Consider the following 18,434-nt stretch of genomic DNA (forward strand, 5'->3'; position numbering starts at 1 on the left):
CAGCTGTTGGTATTCATACCAGAACTGTGGTCCACAGAAGACCCCCTCAAGCCCACACCTGGGGGCCTGGGGTATTCGCTGGGTTCCTCTGACCCCAGGGCTGTGCTGCTGGTGCTGCGCGGCTCACTTTTCTGGGTGGTTCTCGTTCCCCTTCCCTTTCCTTCTCTATTGACCTTTTCTTAACTAACAGAGGTCTTTGCCTGCTTGTCCTGTTCTGGGGCTCGCCGAGACTGTCCTCTGCCTCCAGCTTCTCCTGCTGTGGGGTATGAAGCAGTGCATAACGGAATATGGTATGAAACCATAGAGGTCAGGTAAAAAATCATCGTCACCATGGTCACCATAGTTGTTATTATCATTGGGATTGGTTTCCTTTTGTGATCCTCACAATCGTCTCTTTGCCTTGCAGCACGGACATGGTTAGCTGAGCTGGAGAAATAGAAACATTGTCCAGCTGGCCTCTTGTAGGGAGGATATAGTTCCCTACTTAATAAATTAAGTAAAAGTTATAAAGATTTCTTTGTTAGTGACAGCAAAGTGATACACAGTAGAAGTAAAGTGTCTGCCCAGTTGTTGCCCAGAGTTTACATGGTATTTCTGGCATCTGCTTAATAACACATACACACAGGCTTTCAAGAAGTGTGCGCCGAGTGCTCAGCTCTCTCCGTGTGCTCTGTGTGTGCCAATGTGTTCAGCCACTGTCCTGCAGCCACCCCAATGCAGGGTCACACACATTACTCCCAGTGCTCCCACGGCAGCCTCGGGGTGTCTGGGGACTAGGGCTGGAGATGGGCTTGAAGACATCGGTGTCACTAATGCTGGCAGCGCAGAGCTGTCACACGGGTGTGTCCGGCTGCCTACCCTGGCTGCACTGGTTTGGAAACCCTTCCTGTCTCCGTGGCCCTCCCTACCCATTCCAGGCTCTCCCCATCCTCAGGCTGTCCTGGAGTGATGCCCTCGATGAAGCCACATCTTGTCATGTAAGTCACAAGGCCTCTTCCACTTCAGAATTCTTGCTTGCTGGACCTTGGCTTTGATGCCGGGCTTTATTCAGCAGAAATTGCTCCTGCATAGATGCTGATGGGCTCCATACTGTGTAACTGACTTCATCCCTGAACCCTTCCATCAAGCCAAACTCTGCTCTGGACCAGTGAGTGTTCTCAGAGGAAAGGTCTGTAGGACCCCAGGCCCCAATGGGCGTCTGTGCAGCCCTCTGGATGCCCCTGTTTGTCTGTGAACTTCCAGTGGAGTAGGGCCCCCATTGCTGGAGCTCTGGGGGACAGAGGGATCCTGCTGTTTTTGTCCCAGGAGGAAGAGCCGAGGGTGTTTTCAGGCTAGAGCAGTCTTAGCCAGCAGGAGACCCTGGGAGCACCCCTTTCTCCCCAGGAATATTGCGGGGTGGTACTCTCTTGCCTGGTTCTCCCCAGTCTGCAGGAGGTGGCCCTGCTAAAGCAGAGCTCCTGCAAATCCAGGCCTAATGGATGTGCAGCCCGAGGGAGCAGAAGATGGGGCAAAGCTCAGCCTGACCTGACCAAGGCATCCGTGTGGTGTACACTCTCACAGGTGAGCTTTCCCTGCCCGCCAGCCTCCCCTTTAAAGTTCAACTGAGGAATGAATACATAAAATGTGTGTGACATAAATGATACTGTTATGAAAGTTGAGGTTCTTAAGAACTGCTTGTTCTTTGTCCTCTTTGACAGATGATTTAAAACAATTTCTAAATTTAATCCAATTTTTTTGAAGTGGGGGTACTTGGGGACCAAATCTGGGAAATCCAGGGGCATTGCACATGCTATGCAAAACACCCCTACCCTTGACTACTGTTAGCCAAAAATAAATAAGACTGTAGAAATTATGCAACACTTGTACAACAGTTAGATAACTGGATAGAGTATGCAGGCATGCGGCAGTGGCTTGTCTTTACTCTGAGTCAGTATGGTACATGATGTTGGCCAGTTCACTGATTTGTGAGGTATTTCATCGTCTTCAGGGAAAAGGCAATGAAAAGATATTTCCCCTACAGATTTTGCAAACTCATTGACTTTCACAGAATCTCATTGCATTCCTAATAGTTCTCCATAGCTATTCGGGGGAGGGGCTCTGGCCATGTAAGATGATCTCTTCATGTTGGGCATTTCATTTTGGCTGGTGCATTTTCTTGTGTGTTGCATGAATCTTCTTAGATTTGTTCAATTGCATCTCTGTCCTTCCTATGTCTAATTCAGGCTTCACTGCAGCACAGAGGAAGAGAAGCAGCAGTGGCGGAATGGTTACAATGTCACCAAACACTGCCCTTCCCATGCACAGCACTGATCCGTCTATGAATGTGATGCTTTTCTAAGTCAAGACTGTCACCTCTCAAACCTCACCTCTACAAATAAAAGTAGGGGATAAGATAGAATATCTACAGATTTGATAATTTGGCTCTGATATTTCAGAACAATGCATCTTTCTTTTGAATATCTATCAGTTGTCAAACTTGCTCTCATGGATAAGCCCATCAAGATCTTTTTTATTTTAGCAGAACAGATACAAAGTACTGCTTTCAAGTGTGAAATTAATAAACTGCACAAGGAAGAGAAGAAACCAAAACACTGTATTTCTTTGTAGCAGAAAGAGAACCAAGTCATATTATGCAGAGGTGTCTAGAAAACCAGTTTGCTACAGGAGTCTCAGAGGGAAAGAACAACTCGCATTTGGTTGAAGAGGCTTTGCTGTTGGACATCACTGATGGGGCACGATGTCAGAGGGCAGAGAGACACGTGCCAGAGTCTTAGCTGACTGCCCTGTGGGCTGAGGCCTCGTTGGTGCCTGGCCTCAGTGGGTGATTTGGACTGCAAACATGAGCCGGTGACCACCTGGAGAGGGATGGGCTGTGCCCAGATGCCACCTTACCCGCTGCTCTACCCCACGGAGCAGGTGGAGGCTGACAGTACACCTTCTATGCTTGACTCGGGCTCGAGGAAGCAGTGGACAGTCTGAGTGCAAGCTCATTACGGGTGCAGTGTCTGGTCCGCATGCTGTGCTGAGAGCAGGGCAGCTCCTAACCCTCAGGGGAAGGCAGGTGCTGTGTTTTGGGGATTAAAGTTGAGTTGTTTTCTTTTTGCTATTGATCACATCAGTAACAGTATGATCAGGTGATATATTTTGGGGACACACTGACAGACTTACAGCATAATTTTAAGTGAAAATATTGTTTTTTATGAGCTATAGTGCATCATCTGTGATTGTTTGGCTGAATATAACAAGAAATTCTTAAATAATAGTTACTTAGAAAAAATAGATTTGTCACATTAAAAAAAAAAAAAAAACCTCCATTGCCTCATGAATCTGTGAGCTATCCATGTGAGTTAGATGGTTTAGTACCTTCAGCCTAGATGAGTCTGGGATGTGCATGTCTAGCACACAGCCTGAGAGCCCAGGATGGCTGCTGTTACTCCAGCCATCATGTCCTCTGCAGGAGTAGGGACTTCAAGGAAAGCACTCAGACCCTGCAGCACTGACTGAGCAGACCCTGTTTGGGTGGACACTGCTGGTGGCCAGGGACACTCTGAAAATGCTCAGGCTTTTCATTTGGGAGGCAATCTACTCACCAAGAGGCTGGGGATTTGATACTAGGAAGGGAAAATGGTGGCTTTGTTAAGGCGTAAGTTTCATTATCATCACCCAGTGTGGTGAAGCCCACAGTTCAGGAGACGCCTGGCTCTCAAGTGTGCCCCCGTGCTAGAGCAGAACACGTGGTACTGCCACGCAGATCCACGCAGCCCACGCAAGAGCCCGGATGTGGCGGGAAACTGTTGCTAGGGCAGGGCAAGGCCGGCTGAGTGGGCAGAAGGCACTGAGCTGGGGTGGCCTGCGCAGAGCACTGCAGAGGCACCAGGGCCCTGGAATGGGGAGGTGTTGTCTGTCTAGGAGCTGGCCAGTCCGGGGAAGAGCCATCCCTCCAGCGTCTGGGCACAAAAATACCAAACAATCTGTGCAATAGAGAGGCACAGCACGTGCCTCAACCTCAGTCCCAGCTGCGGGAGGATGGGCGTGGCAAGGCCAGTGGGCGTGGCCTGCCAATCACGGAGACCCGGGACCCTGCAAGCCCCACCCCTGGGACCAATCTGGAAGGACCATCTGCTTTCTTCTGGCGGGAGATAAGCAGGTTTCTGATTGGGCCGTGAAGATCTGACATCAGCCTGGCGAGCGCAGGTATAAAAGCCTGTGGCCTCTGAGTGCGTGGCCAATGTGAACCCCACAGCCTGTTCGCTCGGCGCAGTGGGCTTCTTTCCTACCTGTAGGCAGTGTGGGTGCTCACTGCTGTTTTCGCTTGTTTGGTCCAATTTTTGTTAAGGCCACGCTCCTGAAAAGACCCCAGACCACGGGGCCTGGGTCAGGTGAGAAGCCCGAGGCTCGTGGCCGCTCCCAGCACCTCACTGTCTAATCTCAGCGCTGTCATAGAACAGTCTCCAAACCCTGAGAGACACAGCATAAAGAAACGTTTCCTCCAGCAGGATGCAGCGAGTGCTGGCTTCAGGACACCCCACCTGTCACTAGTGAGCATCTCAAGCTCCTTGGCTAACGGCAGAGAAAAACTCTAAAGTTGGGGTCCTCCAAGGGTCCTTTCCCTTTCCAGCCCTTTTCAATCCTAGTACCCAGAATGACTGCCGGCTGCCTCCCAGGAAGCGCTGTTAGCCCTTTGAGCTAGTGCTTTCTGTTTCAGCAGAAAGCCATGAGCCGTTAAAGGCTGTCACCTCGGGGTGACATCTGGTTACGTGTGCTGTGGGATCCCAGAGGGGGAGCTTGGCCTTCAGCCCCATGGGGTTCGGCTCTGGGGTGTTCATCACCGGGTATCTAGGCCGCTGGCTCTCTGCGGAGAGACCTGCAAGTGTCTTGATGGCTGGGTCCAGTGAGGGGGGCAGGGGCCCATGCATAGCCAGGACACTCACCCCCTTGTCACCACCTTATCCTTGCAGTCAGAGGTGTGCTGTGCCAGCTCCTCCTATGTCACAAGAGCCGAAGGTGCCCATTTTTCCCAGCTCTACAGTTGACAGCTTGCAAAGGGATGGTCAGTCCTCAGACTCCAAGAGTGGACCCCTGCTGCTAATCCCCATCGGCAATTCTCAAAAACAACGAGACAGAAAAAATAGAAAAAGAGAAGCGCTTTATTTTAGCTGGTACCCAGCGGTGTCAGTCCCACAGTTGCTAGACTGAGCACCCCGAGTGAAGGAGTCTGAAACTTTTGAAGGCAAAATCCGCAAAGTGAGGGAGGGTGTTTGTGCTGGTGTGTGTCCTTTGGAAAGCTCTCAAGCATAGTTTTGGGTACAGCTTCACCTGGGGACTTTTCACGCACGTAAGTACAAGGTTGTGGTTTTTGTGGTGGGTCATTTCTTGGAACAGATGTCTCTATCAGGACAAACAATTTTATCATCTCTTATGGAGCAGTTGGAGGGGGGGAATGGTCGGTGCTTTACAGAACAGCAAGGTAGCGAAAGGAACTGGTTAACAGGTTACAACACAGACCACCAGGGTTTTCTTCTCTTCTCTCTCACCACGGACAGTGTGTTGCTTCTTCTCCCAGAGCTGCCTCTCTGCTTCCTTCTTCTCCGGGTTCCCGGCTTCCCCTTCCAGCACCCTCCCTCCTGCAGCCTTCTCTGCTCACCAGTCACCAGTCTGCTGCCAGTCCCATCAACTGGCATGTCACTCTCAGAGATTACAAGGGTACAGAGTCCTGAGTCACACTATGTTCTAGTCAGCAGCGCCTGCACATGTGCCAGTGGTCTCGTAGGGTTCTAACAGAACTGAAAAACTCCTCTTGTGCTATAACACGATTGCTATCATCACGCTGCGGGGCAGCACCTTCTCACGTGTGTGTGGCAGTGCTGGTGCAAAGTAAACAAAGCTACCGTGCAGGGCAAGGGTACAGCACACCGCTGAGAACATTTATTATCCTTGATGATGAGCGGCCATGTTGCTGGTTTAAGAATTATGGTAGTATTATTATTTTAGAGCTCATGCCTACTTACAAAGAAAGAGTGGCTGCAATACAGTATCTGCTATGGTTTCGACCTACAGTGTCCCCTATGTGTGAAGGGTGGTTGGACCCTGGAGGTGCTCTCCTGAGGGGTGGATTTATCTCCTGACCAATGAAACAGTGGCTCCTGCCATGAGGAGGCGGGACCTAGGTGGCAATGGGTCCCCAAAGCTGGACCCAGAAGCCTGTTGTGTGCTCCAGGAATCTACATTGCTTTGTTCCTCAGAATCCTGGTAGCAGTGGGCTGCAGGCTGTGGCAGCTGCATGCTGCGACCTTCCCAGGACAGTGCCCAAGTCGCTGGGTGGGGTCTCCCCTAAGGGACAAGGCCAGAACTGACGTGATGGAAGCTCATGGAGCCCTTTGGTAATGTTCTTGGAAGCATCAGAATCGGGTATTTCATAACCCAGTTGGCCCAATATTTCACTTTAGGCACATATGAGACGAACATGTAACATAAAATAAACAGTCATATCCTTAGAGATGCCCTCTGTGGCCTTACTTAGGAGAAAGCTGGGAAAGATGTAAAATCTGACAGCACAGAGCAGGGTGTGTTACAGGGTGGTGAGAAGTGGTTTCCGGAGGCAGTGACTTAATTATCAAAGAAAATTTAAATTGGGCTCACAAAGCCAAACAAGTGTGCTTTATCTATTTCGGGACAATGCGTTTTAATGGAAAAGTTTTTCTGGTTACTGCTTAATTAAGCCATAAGTTAAATTACCCAGAACACTCGATTAATTGAAGATTTCTCCTAATGAGGATTTTGTCAGTCAAGTCGGGAACCCGAGCTCCATTGGGCTGCGGCGTGGTGCTGCCTGGCCTGGCTGTGGGCAGTGGAGCTTCCCTGTGGACAGCGGATCACAGCCGCAGAGCCATCAGGCTGTGATGGGATGCTGATCTGCCACGTCCTGCGGGTGGCTGGGAGTCATGGTGCTGTCTTTCAGGGTTAAATGAGACCCGGAGTGAGCGGCTGACTGGAAACGCAGCTCTGTTCACCCAGAGGTAACCACTCCCGGGCGACCCAGGTGCTGCTGCCCCTGCCTGAGCTAAAACTTCGGGCTTGCTTTCTTTTCCGGCTATGCTTTCTCTACTCAGTGAGACTTAAGCTGGAATAGTGCCCTGGACCTGTCTGCTATCCCTTTCCTTTTTTCGGTTACCTCTTCACTGCTTCTTTCCACACTCCACGTCACTTTCATTCACACACAGCTCGAAATAGCTGCTGGCAGGAAGCACTAAATATAGGCCCATTAGAAATAGCCACTCTCACCCTTCCCGGAGCTCCCGGCCTTCTGAGCTCTTTGCAGAGTGTGTGCAGGGGCTGCTGTTCCCTGCTTTGAAGCATACCTCTGGCTGGCACTCCCAATGTGGGGGTCCCTGTTCCCCTCCAGCCTGACTGGGACCATGGCCACCTTGTGAGCAAAGCCTGGGGCTGTGACGGGCAGGGGCACTGTGCCCAGAAGGCCCTGGCTCAGCTGCAGGTGACTGAAATCCTATCATGAGGACTTCCTTGGGTCTCACACTTGACTTGAAGGGAGTCCTCGGGAGGGTCCAGGGGTCCTCAGGGTTTCTATAGGCCTTTCCATCTTGGTTGTTGGCCAGGTGGTCACTGTGGCATAGGCAAGGTCTTCTGGGGGAAGAAAGGTGGTGTTGTCCTGTTACATAACTGTAACTGACTCCCTGCCCCCCAGCAGTGAGTTCTACATTGTTGGATCAAAAATGTTTGAAAGACTTGTGTCTGTACCCAAGCTGTGCAGACGTCTTCCTTGTCATTGCTCCCCGCACCATAAAGTGTGATGCTTGTTTATATAACACTTAGATCGTATTAGGCATTGTTAGTAATCTAGAGATGGTGGAAATGATGCGTGGGAGGACAGCACAGGTTAAAGCAGCTATGACAGGTTTCAGAGCGGCAGCTTGTGAATACATCTGTCGTGGTATCTGGGGTTCCTGGGGCAGTCCTCATGATGTCAAGGGTACATGTCTTCTGGTTTCCTAGCACACATGACTGGTGGCCCAGCGAGCCTGAGGTCCTGTCCTCACCAGCCTGGTGCTGTGCGGTCCCTGTCCCAGTGTCCCCACACTGCTCAGGAAGCCCGGTCCACCCATGGTGGGGACCTGGCCCCCGAACTCCACCGCTTCCGCTGGTGCCCTCGGCAGTTATCCGAGTCTCAGGGACCCTCTGCCCCCGACAGCATTTCTCTACCCAAGTGAGGATGGAACAGAATTTCATGATTCAAATTCCCTGAGAACCTGAGCCCCACACACCACCCCCATGTCCCCAGTGGGTTGAGATCTCTCCAAAAAGCAATGGGGGGAAGGAGGGGAAGTCTGGGGGCGCTGGCTCCGGGCCCGTGTGCATGTTGCCGTCGACTGCACACTCCACACCGACTCTGACAGGATGTCCTCTGCCCTCCCTGGTGGAGGGCACTGCAGCTTCAAGCGCCTCTGGCCCTGGGTGCCTGCAGCTCACCTCCTGTGCCTGTGGGCAGAACTGATCTTCTCTGGATGGTACTCGGATACATGTTCTCTTCCAACTTCTCGTCTGCTCGTTATCTAAACCAATTCTTTGCCTCAGGCCAGCAAACAACTTTAGAAATAATCCATAAAGTAGTTCTTAAGAGTGAACTTCTTGTCTGCATCTGGCAATAACAAGCATCCCCCGAATCTCAGTGCCTTCTAACAACAGAGGCTTATCTCCTGTCCTGCTCCTCGCGCTGTGTGCCCTCTCTGGGGTGCTTCTCCCAGCAGGAACTGGGATCCAGTGCTTCGGCCCCACTGGAGGCAGGGTCGTAGGATTGCCATCTTTCTCACACTATCCAGATCTTGTCTGAACCAATTCTTTAGGTGTCCCTCAAGCTAGTCAGGAGGACCCCCCCTCAATAACTATCGTAACCGGAACTCGGAATTAACCCCTCCGTGGTTATCATGACAGCTAATCCTACCTGCCAACCGGATTGGCCTGACAGTGGCCAGGGAGGTCTCTGAAGCACCCTCAGGGCACACCTGCTCCTGCTCTCTGCATTGCCTCCCGGCAACCCCAGCTGTGGAGCTGGCTGCAGGTAGGCTGAAGGTCCTCAGCAGCGAGCCCAGTGGCACCTGTGCTGTGTTAAGGTTTGGGTGTTGGGTGTTGTATCCCCACCACAGGAAAGCTGGCTCATACAGTATCTTCTTGGAACTCATCATCTTTACGGAGAATATGCACTTATAAGGAAGGATGCAAAAACCTCTCTACTGAGAGTGAAAACTGAGCTCAGGGCATTATGAGAAATGGTGTAGCCCAGCCAGTTCCTCCTGCTGCTCCAGCACGTGGACCGACTGTTTGGTTCAGGTTGTTTCGGTTTTGTGCAGTGCGCATCTGGCTGGGAATCTAGGCGGGACTGTGGGGTCAAAGTCTTGTCAGAGAAACTTGAGGAAGGGGGGTTCTGTTGAGCAGGGTCTCGCAGGAATCAGCACCCCTAGGAGGGAGACAGAGAAAAGAGATCCTAACCCTGTCTGCAAAGCACCATCTAGCCTGGAAAGGAGAGGCGGTGGTTTTAAGAGTGGCAGCCAGTGCCGAAGCAGCATCCCAGGATGGAGGGTGAATTCTGCATCTTGAAAATGGTTGCCATGGCAATTAGTTGGAAGAAGGTGGGACCACTTTAATAAGAGGAACTCTAGATCACCTGAAGGAAAAGAAACACATTTAGTCCCCATGTTATCTAATTCTACATGAAGATGTAATTATGGGATTTTAAACAATTTTTACATACTGTCTGCTTTATTATGCAGTGTGAAGAGGAAAACCTGCGAATGCCATGGGTAGCCACCGCTACCTGTCACACCCGGCCGTGCCTGGGGGCTGCTCCTTTCTCCCACTGAAAAGGGGAGCTAAAATGGAGGCTAGAAACCAATCAGATATAAAATTCAGAGAGGAGAATAGCGATGGAGCACAATGCTTGTCTACCGCCTCTACGCCCCAGAGCCCCGAGCACCATGGAAACAGCTCAAGCTTCTTCCCACAGCTACCCAGAGCATCGGGGGTGCCTGCCCAGCCAGGAGGCCACCAGAGCAACTCGACTCATCCACACAGCCGCCCTGTGACTCCCTCCAACTCTCTGTGCAATGCCAGCACCACTAAGGGAGAGAAGCACAGGGCTCTTGAGAGTGACTCCATGACCACAAGGGCCATGCAAGCCAAGGCTCCATGGCCAGATGCTGCCACAGCATGGGGAACGCACTCTGCAGTTTTAAGGAAAGGGAGTCCTATTTTTACGTCACTGACGAGTACCCATACTTTCTAAGTCATCAGTAAATAAACAGTAGTTATGGCACAAAGCAGGCCATCAACAAATCATGCCTGTTTTTTTTCACCGTTAGAAACCTTCTGAGTTTGTGACTGGCATTGTGTTACATGAGGAAGAGCAACAGATCCCTAGCGTCAGTAGAGATAATCACAAGACAGTCAAGCCAAGCCTCGGTCATCTTTAGACCACCACCACACTTTGGTCGCTTCAGCAAGTGTCCCAGCTCCTGTGTGCATGCATCGTGCACACACCCACACCCCACATCCATGTGCACTTGCAAACGCTGTCACCACCAGTGACTTCCTGTGAAGAAGCTGCTATAAACATGAATTCCTTACCTGAGCCTCCTGCCAAGGAGGGCATCAGCTGAACCCGAGGAGCATCCTGGGCTCACATCTTCACTGCTCCTGTGGCTGAAAACGGACTTCAGCAAGTGAGCTCAGCTGCTGGGGGGGAGCTGGCTCGTATATGGATGGAGAGGGCTGTGTGCCTGCTGTCACCACCAGTGACTTCCTATGAAGAAGCTGCTATAAGCATGAATTCCTTACCTGAGCCTCCTGCCAAGGAGGGCATCAGCTGAACCCGAGGAGCATCCTGGGCTCACATCTTCACTGCTCCTGTGGCTGAAAACGGACTTCAGCAAGTGAGCTCAGCTGCTGGGGGGAGCTGGCTCATATATGGATGGAGAGGGCTGTGTGCCTGCTGTGGCACACATGCCATAGGTTTGCCACCCTTGGCCTAGGCGTGAGAGTGACGGACTTGAAGATTGCTTGAGCACGACTGTGTATAAACCGCATGTGTATGATGTCACATCTTGGTGGGGCTCTACCTCGGGTTCACAACTCCCTAATATCAGCAGTCGGTTCCCCAGCAGAGACCACATCTGTGGTTTTTGTGGCTCAGTTGCAGCTGGTTTTATCAGGTATGTGGCGGTGTCCGAGAGCACCAGAGGGCTGAAGCAGGAAGGAAGCAGAGAGGCCTGCGGGGCTCAGGAGCTGAGCCGGGTGATTCAGAGACCGTTTCTGGAAAAAGCGGGCTGGAACTAGGGGGCTCTGGCTGCCACAGTGGCTGGCATGCACACTGTGGTAAAGGAAGTCCAGGTGGTAGAAGATGTGGGTCTTGATTATAAAAATTTAAAACTACTTCTCCATTTTACTTTCAAGTAAGGTTCCAGGGAAGTGAAACGACCTTTTGGATGCTGGAAGCTTGATTCCTAGTGGTTGGAATCATTTGCAGGCCTCCTCTGTCTTCCCGAAAGTCTTCCTCCCCACTGCGGCTGTCCTAGGTCTGCAAAGAAGGACGTTTTGTGTGCTCACCACAGCAGCACTGTCGAACACTAGCCAGCTGGTTCCTGCAGGATGAGGCATCTGCAGGCTCCGGGAAGGTTTCAGGGGCCGTGTGTCTCAGCGTCGCCCCGGGGAGTCCTTGGTCTCAGACTTGGGGGCAGCGTGAGGCTCCTCTAGGATGGCACATACCCTGGCTCCTCCAGAAATCAGGCAGAGCTGCATGGTGCTCAGGGTGGGAAAGCAGCCGTGGTCTGTGCCACCAGTGACCAGTGTAAAATGTTCTCTGCTCCTGTACTGCGCTGGTTTCGATGCTGGGGAGCGGGTTTTATTTTCTTGTTTTAAGCAGCAAGTCCCTGCTGTGAGGTGATTTCACCTCCAGATTTCGCACAGCCACAAAAACAGCCCCACAAACCAACAAAGCAGGGGCACAGATGGGGAGGGACGAAGGGGGCCATGGAGAGCAGCGGCCCCGTGCGGCCCAGCACCCTCCCACTCCTGACAGAAGGATACATGTCACCACAGTGAGGCCACAGCATGCGACAGTCCCCCGGCTCTCAGATCTCAGGTCCTGCAGAGGCCATGGCTGCCCAGGCTGTTCCCTGAGTGGCTGCTTCCCACTGTCAGAATCAACAACTTTCTTGTTCTGGATCCTTTTTGATTTTAGGTCAAATGTACTGAAAATGACAAGAAAGGAAAAGTTGATTTTGTCAAATTCGATTGTCTGACGGTGACCTGGTCAGTAGGGAGGACGCTGGTGTGAAGGAATTTCAGAGGCACTGGCTTGGTGCGGGTTTATTCTGCAGTTTATTAATGGCAGTGCGTAGTGGGTCCCGACCTAGGGGGCTCCCTCTCGGGATGGAGTTCTGCCCTGCTCTGCCCTTCTGCCTCCATGTGATCACAGGAACCGCCAGCCTCCAGAGCTGTGAGCTGATACTTCCTGTTCCTTACAGATCACTGACCCCTAGGTATTCAGTTACAGCAGCCTATGGGGTATTTACAAAACTGGTATTAGTGCTCTCTAGGGGAACTGAATCAGTGGAGAATATATGTATAATTTTGCAAGGGGTTCACCAGGCTTCCAGGCCCGGCGTGGAAGAATCTACCTGGCTGTCTAAGGGATCTGAGGGGGAAGACTCCACACGGCTGGCTCTGTGCTGGAGGGTGCTCAGCCCTGGAACACGAAGCTGCAGAACCAGAGGGATGGAGGCCAGAAGCTGCCTTGGATGGTTGAGAAAGCTGGAGCCTGCAGTCTCCAGGCCGAGGTGCACCTTCCAAGTGGACCCCGCTCTGCGTTCCCTCTGCCCTGCCAGGCCACAGCTTGTTGGTTGGTGCTCCTGTAGGGAAGGAAACTCCCAACCTGCTGGACATCTGGTAGGAGTTCATGTTCTCTAAATCCGAAGAGTAAATTTAGGAACAACGGAGGTTAAGAGCAGACTGGGTTTATTGAGAGAAAGAAAGCTTCTGTCCAAGGGACGAGAGGTCCTGAGTGGGGTGCCCAGGATCCTGCCTTCTCTGGGATATTACAGAGCAAATCCATGATGTGAGGTGGGTAGTGGGTAATGTGTTTTTTATCCACGCCTGTGTCTCTGCCCCAGTGGGCCAATCAGTTTCCTCTGTTTACATAGGTGTCTGCCTCTCATCCACAGGTACCTACTTGGCTATTTACAGATTCTGAATTACAGTTTACCTTTTAAGTGTTAACATCAATGCTATTATTTATTTATATTTCATATCTATTGATAGTATTTTATAATTCAATACCTCTGTCATGTGTCACAGTAGACACATCCATGTGGCTGATGGTACTAAGTGGGGCTTATTTTGGGAGTAGGATAGATAGATAGATAGATAGATATTTCAAAGAGGAAAAAACCAAGAAAAATAAAACAATGAAACCAATCAAAATAAACCAGTATAAGTGATACAGGACTTCAAAACCTTACAAAACCAACAATAGTTACCATAATCCTTTTTGTTGTCTTCAAAATAGCTGCAGATACCTTCAGACACAGTAAAAATGGATCAGTGCAAAATAGAATAGAAACAATAAAAACAAAACAATGAATGCAATAAAAGAGTTCAAAACAAGCCACTAGTAAGTCCAATATGGTACCATAATGTGTTTTGCTATCTTTCAAAGAGCTGCTCCTGCCATCAGATTTAACATAATCAGACAAAACAAAAGAGAATAAAGCCCAACCCAGCAGAACAGTGGAGATGACATGGCTTCCAGGCGGGACGCCTCCTGGTGAGGGCTGGTTCTCTGCCCCCTGTAGTCTGCAAAAGGTGCTGACTCAGAGAGGTATGGGTCTGGCTGTCCCCACTCCAGCAGTGGAATTCCCACAACACTGGTTTCCAGGCTGGGATCACCTGGTGAGGAGGCCGGTTCTCTTCTCTCTCCCCACAGTCCTGAAATCTGTAGGGCTGATATTATGAGCACTCTGAAATTATTTTCTGAGTAAGTCTTATTTTTGGAGAAATATGGTAATCGGCTGAATGTTCTTCATCCATTCAAGTTGACAGTGAGTGAGGCCCCAGCCCGAAGCAGGTGTGAGCCCGGGATGTCTGACCCAGCAACCCGTGAGGAGGGAGTGTGGAAACCGAGCCAGACGTGACCACAGCCCAGCTGACCTGTGACAGCAGCTGTCAGCGGAGCCCGGGGCCGATTTGAAGAAACCAAGATGATTCGTACTGTTTTACTGCGCTTAGTTTTGTGTTTGGTTTTGCAGTCGCGGAGAGGGAACACTGTCTAGCTGCTGACTGACCACGCACTCTGCAGCGTGTGGGTCTCTTTTCAGCTTGCACTGTTTTCTCCTGCCCTTCCAGCTGCCTCCCTGGTTTCAAAGGCTGGACTTCATATCTTTTGTGTGGAAGCTTCATATGAACGCAGTTCCACAACCTCATCAGAGAGACTGATCTGCGAGGGAGGACAGGTCTGCAGCTCACCTGTGTGACCCTGGGACGTTCGTCCTGTGGTGTCCGGGACCTGGTGAGAAGCCATGGGGTATATTCTCTGGGGTGGCTGGAAGGCTCCTACTTGCTAAGACAGAAGTCCCCAGCACTGGTAACTTGGATTACTCCAAACCCCATGATTAACAGTGGAAAAATCCTGAGTCTGGCCTTGGCAGAGAGACTCCTGAGATCTCTGTCTACACTGTTAGCAAAGCTTTAGAAGTGAGTGCTGAGCTGCAGCCCCAAACCTACTTTCTTATCACAGGCCAACACTGCAGTGAAGGCTGAACATGGAGGCTTAGAAGAAGCAACTGCCATGCACTGCCGGGCAGCTGGGAGCCACTTGGCGCGAGCGTGGACAGAGCAGGCTCTGTGAGCAGGTGCCAGCACACGTGCCAGGGGTTTGCCACCGTGGCTCTGTGTTCTAGAAAAGGAGCTGTAAGAAGGGAAGGAGAGCTGAGAAAAGGCAGTGGACCCCTAGGAAAATGGATTCCTCCTCAAAGCCATCTGGGGTATGGGTTGGCATTGTGCCTCTGGACATGGTGGCCTCGGGCTTTGAGCTGGCTCTCACACCTGTGGACTTGTGCGAAATTTCTCAAACAGCCTGGTGCAGCTGAACAAGCCTTTCCCATGAGCATCTGACTGCTACTCACACCCCAAACCCAGTTAGGAACACAAGGGGACGCAGGGTGTGAGTGCTCAGAGATACAGATTAAACGAGTTATTCACTTTGCTAAATGAATCCTTCTCAGGATAATAACTACCTCACTGGGCAGTGTGCTCTGGCCCCGGGGGGCTCACGGTGGAGGGAGGAAACCTCAGGATCCTGGCTCTGCTCACGGAGGGATGCCACTGACCACGGCTTAGCTACAACCTCATTACCCAGGGCTCCATTTGCTTCCTGTTGGGTGGGATGTTCCTTCAGGGAATGCAAAAAACTGCATCCCAATTGAAGTGCAACTCTCCATCACAGACAGAAAAGCCGAGGCTGTATCACCACTGCACGCCCTTTCCAGCCGGACCCGGGAGGAATGTTTTGTATACACACCTACACCCGCCACTGCACAATTGTTATGTCATTGTGAACAAAATATAAGACGGCCAAACGCTTTTATTTCAAGGTAAAGTAACCGAAAGAATGCAGCCACTGGACTAGGGCGAGGTTTGTGGTGTCTGTAGGTTTTCACGTTTTTTCACTGACGTGCATTTTTTTCACGTTTAACATGCTGCTTAAGTATTTGCAGTCCTAAAGTCAGCGCAATGCAGTCATTCAAACCTGGAGTTTGTTCCTGACCTACACTCTAGCTATTGCCTTTTGGGCTCCCAGTATTCAAACTAGCTGTGCTGCTCTGGGCCTCTCAGACTCTGGACCATGTCTGACCTTACTTATTTCTCTTTCAGGCATGGGCTGGTTTCTCTGGGGTTTTCTTTCTTTTGGTTTTGCTTCTGTGTTTTCACTTGGTGTTCGGTATGTCATAAACAGGTGGGTTGAGGTTCACATACAGAGGATTTTTGGCATCAAGAATGTGATATGAGAATGGCTATCATCAAGAAATCGACCAATTAACAAGTGCTGGAGGGGCTGTGGGGAAAAAGGAACCCTCTACACTGCTGCAGGGTGCAGACTGGTGCAACCACCGTGGAAATCAGTGCAGAGAGTCCTCAAAGAACTAGGTCTCATTCAACTGAGCTATTCTCCTTCTGGATATTTTCCCAGAAGAACTGAAAACATCATACCAGAGGGATATATGTGCATTCATGTTTACAGCAGCACAGTTTGTAATAGCCAGTCTTGGAAACAACCTAAATGCCCATCAACTGAAGAATGGATAAAAAAGTTGTGGTATTTTTATACAATGGAGTACTACTCAGCTGTAAAGAAAAATAAACTTGAGACTTTTATAGGTAAGTGGGTGCAACTTGAGACCATACTCATAAGTGAAATAAATCAGACTTCCACGTGTAAACATCAAATTATCTCCTTAGTGTAAGAAGCTGAAAGAGTAAATAAGATCCAAAATGTAGACTAGATACTGTGAAATGGGAAGAATCTGTTCAAAAGGAAAGAACAACTGGGATGGGGAAAGGAGAAAAGAAGGTAAGGAAAAGAATATACATATATAATATTATATATATATATATATATATATAATAGTTAAGATAGCTATACCACTAATGTCTATTAGTTCATTGGAAAGAAAGGTCTGTGCTTATACTGATTGACTGGTTTTCATGCCCATATCTTGTGATAGGAGCAACTACTTTGAAGATAACAATATGCAATTGTTACTCCATTGTTACTCTCCTTCTGTCTTGTTTTGAAATTTGTACCATTGCTTTTCCCCTTTAAACTAGGAAGGAAATTTAAGAAAGTGATGCGACATGCGGGCAGTGGTGTCTACCTTGAAGCCCGTGCTGGGGAGGCAGGAGGACGGTGAGTCCAAGGCCAGCCTGGACTGCACAGGGGCAGTGGCACTGGAGCTCCTCTCCCTCTGCCCCACTTCCTCCCTTTCTCCGTGGGTTTGCACGCAGCTTGCTCTGCTGTATGCCTGTGTAGACACCAGGGCCTTCATTTTGAAAAGAGTAACAGTGCATTTTATAGGAAACATTTACAAATCACTTTTCTAGAAATAGAGTTTTAAAAGTGTTAAAATTTTCTGGTGCAATAGAAAAGCAGAGTTTAAGAAAAAGTGAAAGTGGCCTTTTCGTTTAAAGGATGTGGAGAGGAGCCCACAATGAGCAAGGGTCTGGCTTTCTCCTCTGGCTGGATTTGGGCGTGTGGGGTTTGTGACCTTTGACTGGATGTGGTGCTTGGGGCGGGCACTGATGGTGTGCGAGGAGCTGACTGGAATTACCTTTGCGTGCACAGGAAAAGGAAGGAGGAAGTTGTAGTGGGGAAGAAGGAGGAAGTGGCTGTCAGGGTGAGCATCCTGATCTGGCCTGCCTGCAGGGTCCCCATGTTAGACCACCGCCATAATGTCCTGTAATGTATTCTAGGGTGAAACTCTTTCAAAAAGCACTGAATAAATGGGCCTTTGCCTCGGGAGAGCTCCTCCCCTTCATCACCCGATAAAAGAAAATAAGGTGTGACAGAAAGCAGGCACCAGTCCAAGAGCTGGACAGGCCAGGACAGAGGAACTCAGCTGCCAGAGAAAGGGGCGGCAGGGGTGCGGGGAACTTACCTTCCCGGTCTCAGGGCTCGGGGGAGCCCGAGGTTCTTGCTGCTTCTGGTGTCTGAGGAGTCAGGGCAAGGTGCATTTCACTGCCTGGAGCTGTAAAAGCTTTGGGGGAGGCTCCCAAAGTCAGGTGTCAGCTGACCTCAGTTGCCTTGTGAGACAACTCTGACTGCTACAGTGGCAGTGACCTGGATTCCAAGCCTCTGGGCACTGGTTTCCCAGGGCCACGGCACAGAACCACAGGTCTGGTGGCTTCACTGCAGGGCTGATTCCTGCAGGGCCCTCATCAGAGCCGAGCCAGCCTGCCAGGTGCATCATGGGCCGGACTCTGGCTTCTGGAGGCTGCCGTGCCCCGCGGCCTGGGTTCTGTCCTCCGTCCTGGGAAGTCTGGACCACTCCCCGCCACATGCGCTTTGATCTTGGTCACATCTGCGGCTCTGGCGGCTTCTTCCTTCATCCTCCTCTGTGCAGTGTGGAGAATCGGGATCCACTGTGTGTGAGGTCGCTGGATGGTGGGGGTCAGATGAAGCTGAGCAGGGGATGAGCAGTGGCACTGGATAAACACGCTGTGCTGTGTCTCCGTATGTGATACAGAGCTACTAGGAGAACAAATGTGTCAGAACAGGTGCACAAACCCAGACATCATGGCTCACAGAGAAGCAACCTATGCACACACACACACATGCATGCATACACACGTGCACACATGCACGCGCACACACA

The 18,434-nt window shown here is 50.6% G+C and overlaps 1 long non-coding RNA gene across 1 annotated transcript; it reads right to left on the reverse strand.

The window, feature by feature from the left end:
* Positions 1-5,126: 5,126 nt before the first annotated feature.
* Positions 5,127-17,965, reverse strand: LOC111757974 (uncharacterized). Its single transcript, XR_002792227.2, has 3 exons — positions 17,718-17,965; positions 10,636-12,257; positions 5,127-9,676 (listed from the first exon to the last, which is right to left on the reverse strand). It is a non-coding gene; the product is annotated as an uncharacterized LOC111757974 (long non-coding RNA).
* Between the last annotated feature and the right edge of the window lie 469 nt (positions 17,966-18,434).

This window comes from Cavia porcellus, unplaced genomic scaffold, assembly GCF_034190915.1.
Source record: "Cavia porcellus strain 051 isolate PalLab524CR breed Dunkin Hartley unplaced genomic scaffold, mCavPor4.1 scaffold_17, whole genome shotgun sequence".
NCBI lineage: Eukaryota > Metazoa > Chordata > Mammalia > Rodentia > Caviidae > Cavia > Cavia porcellus.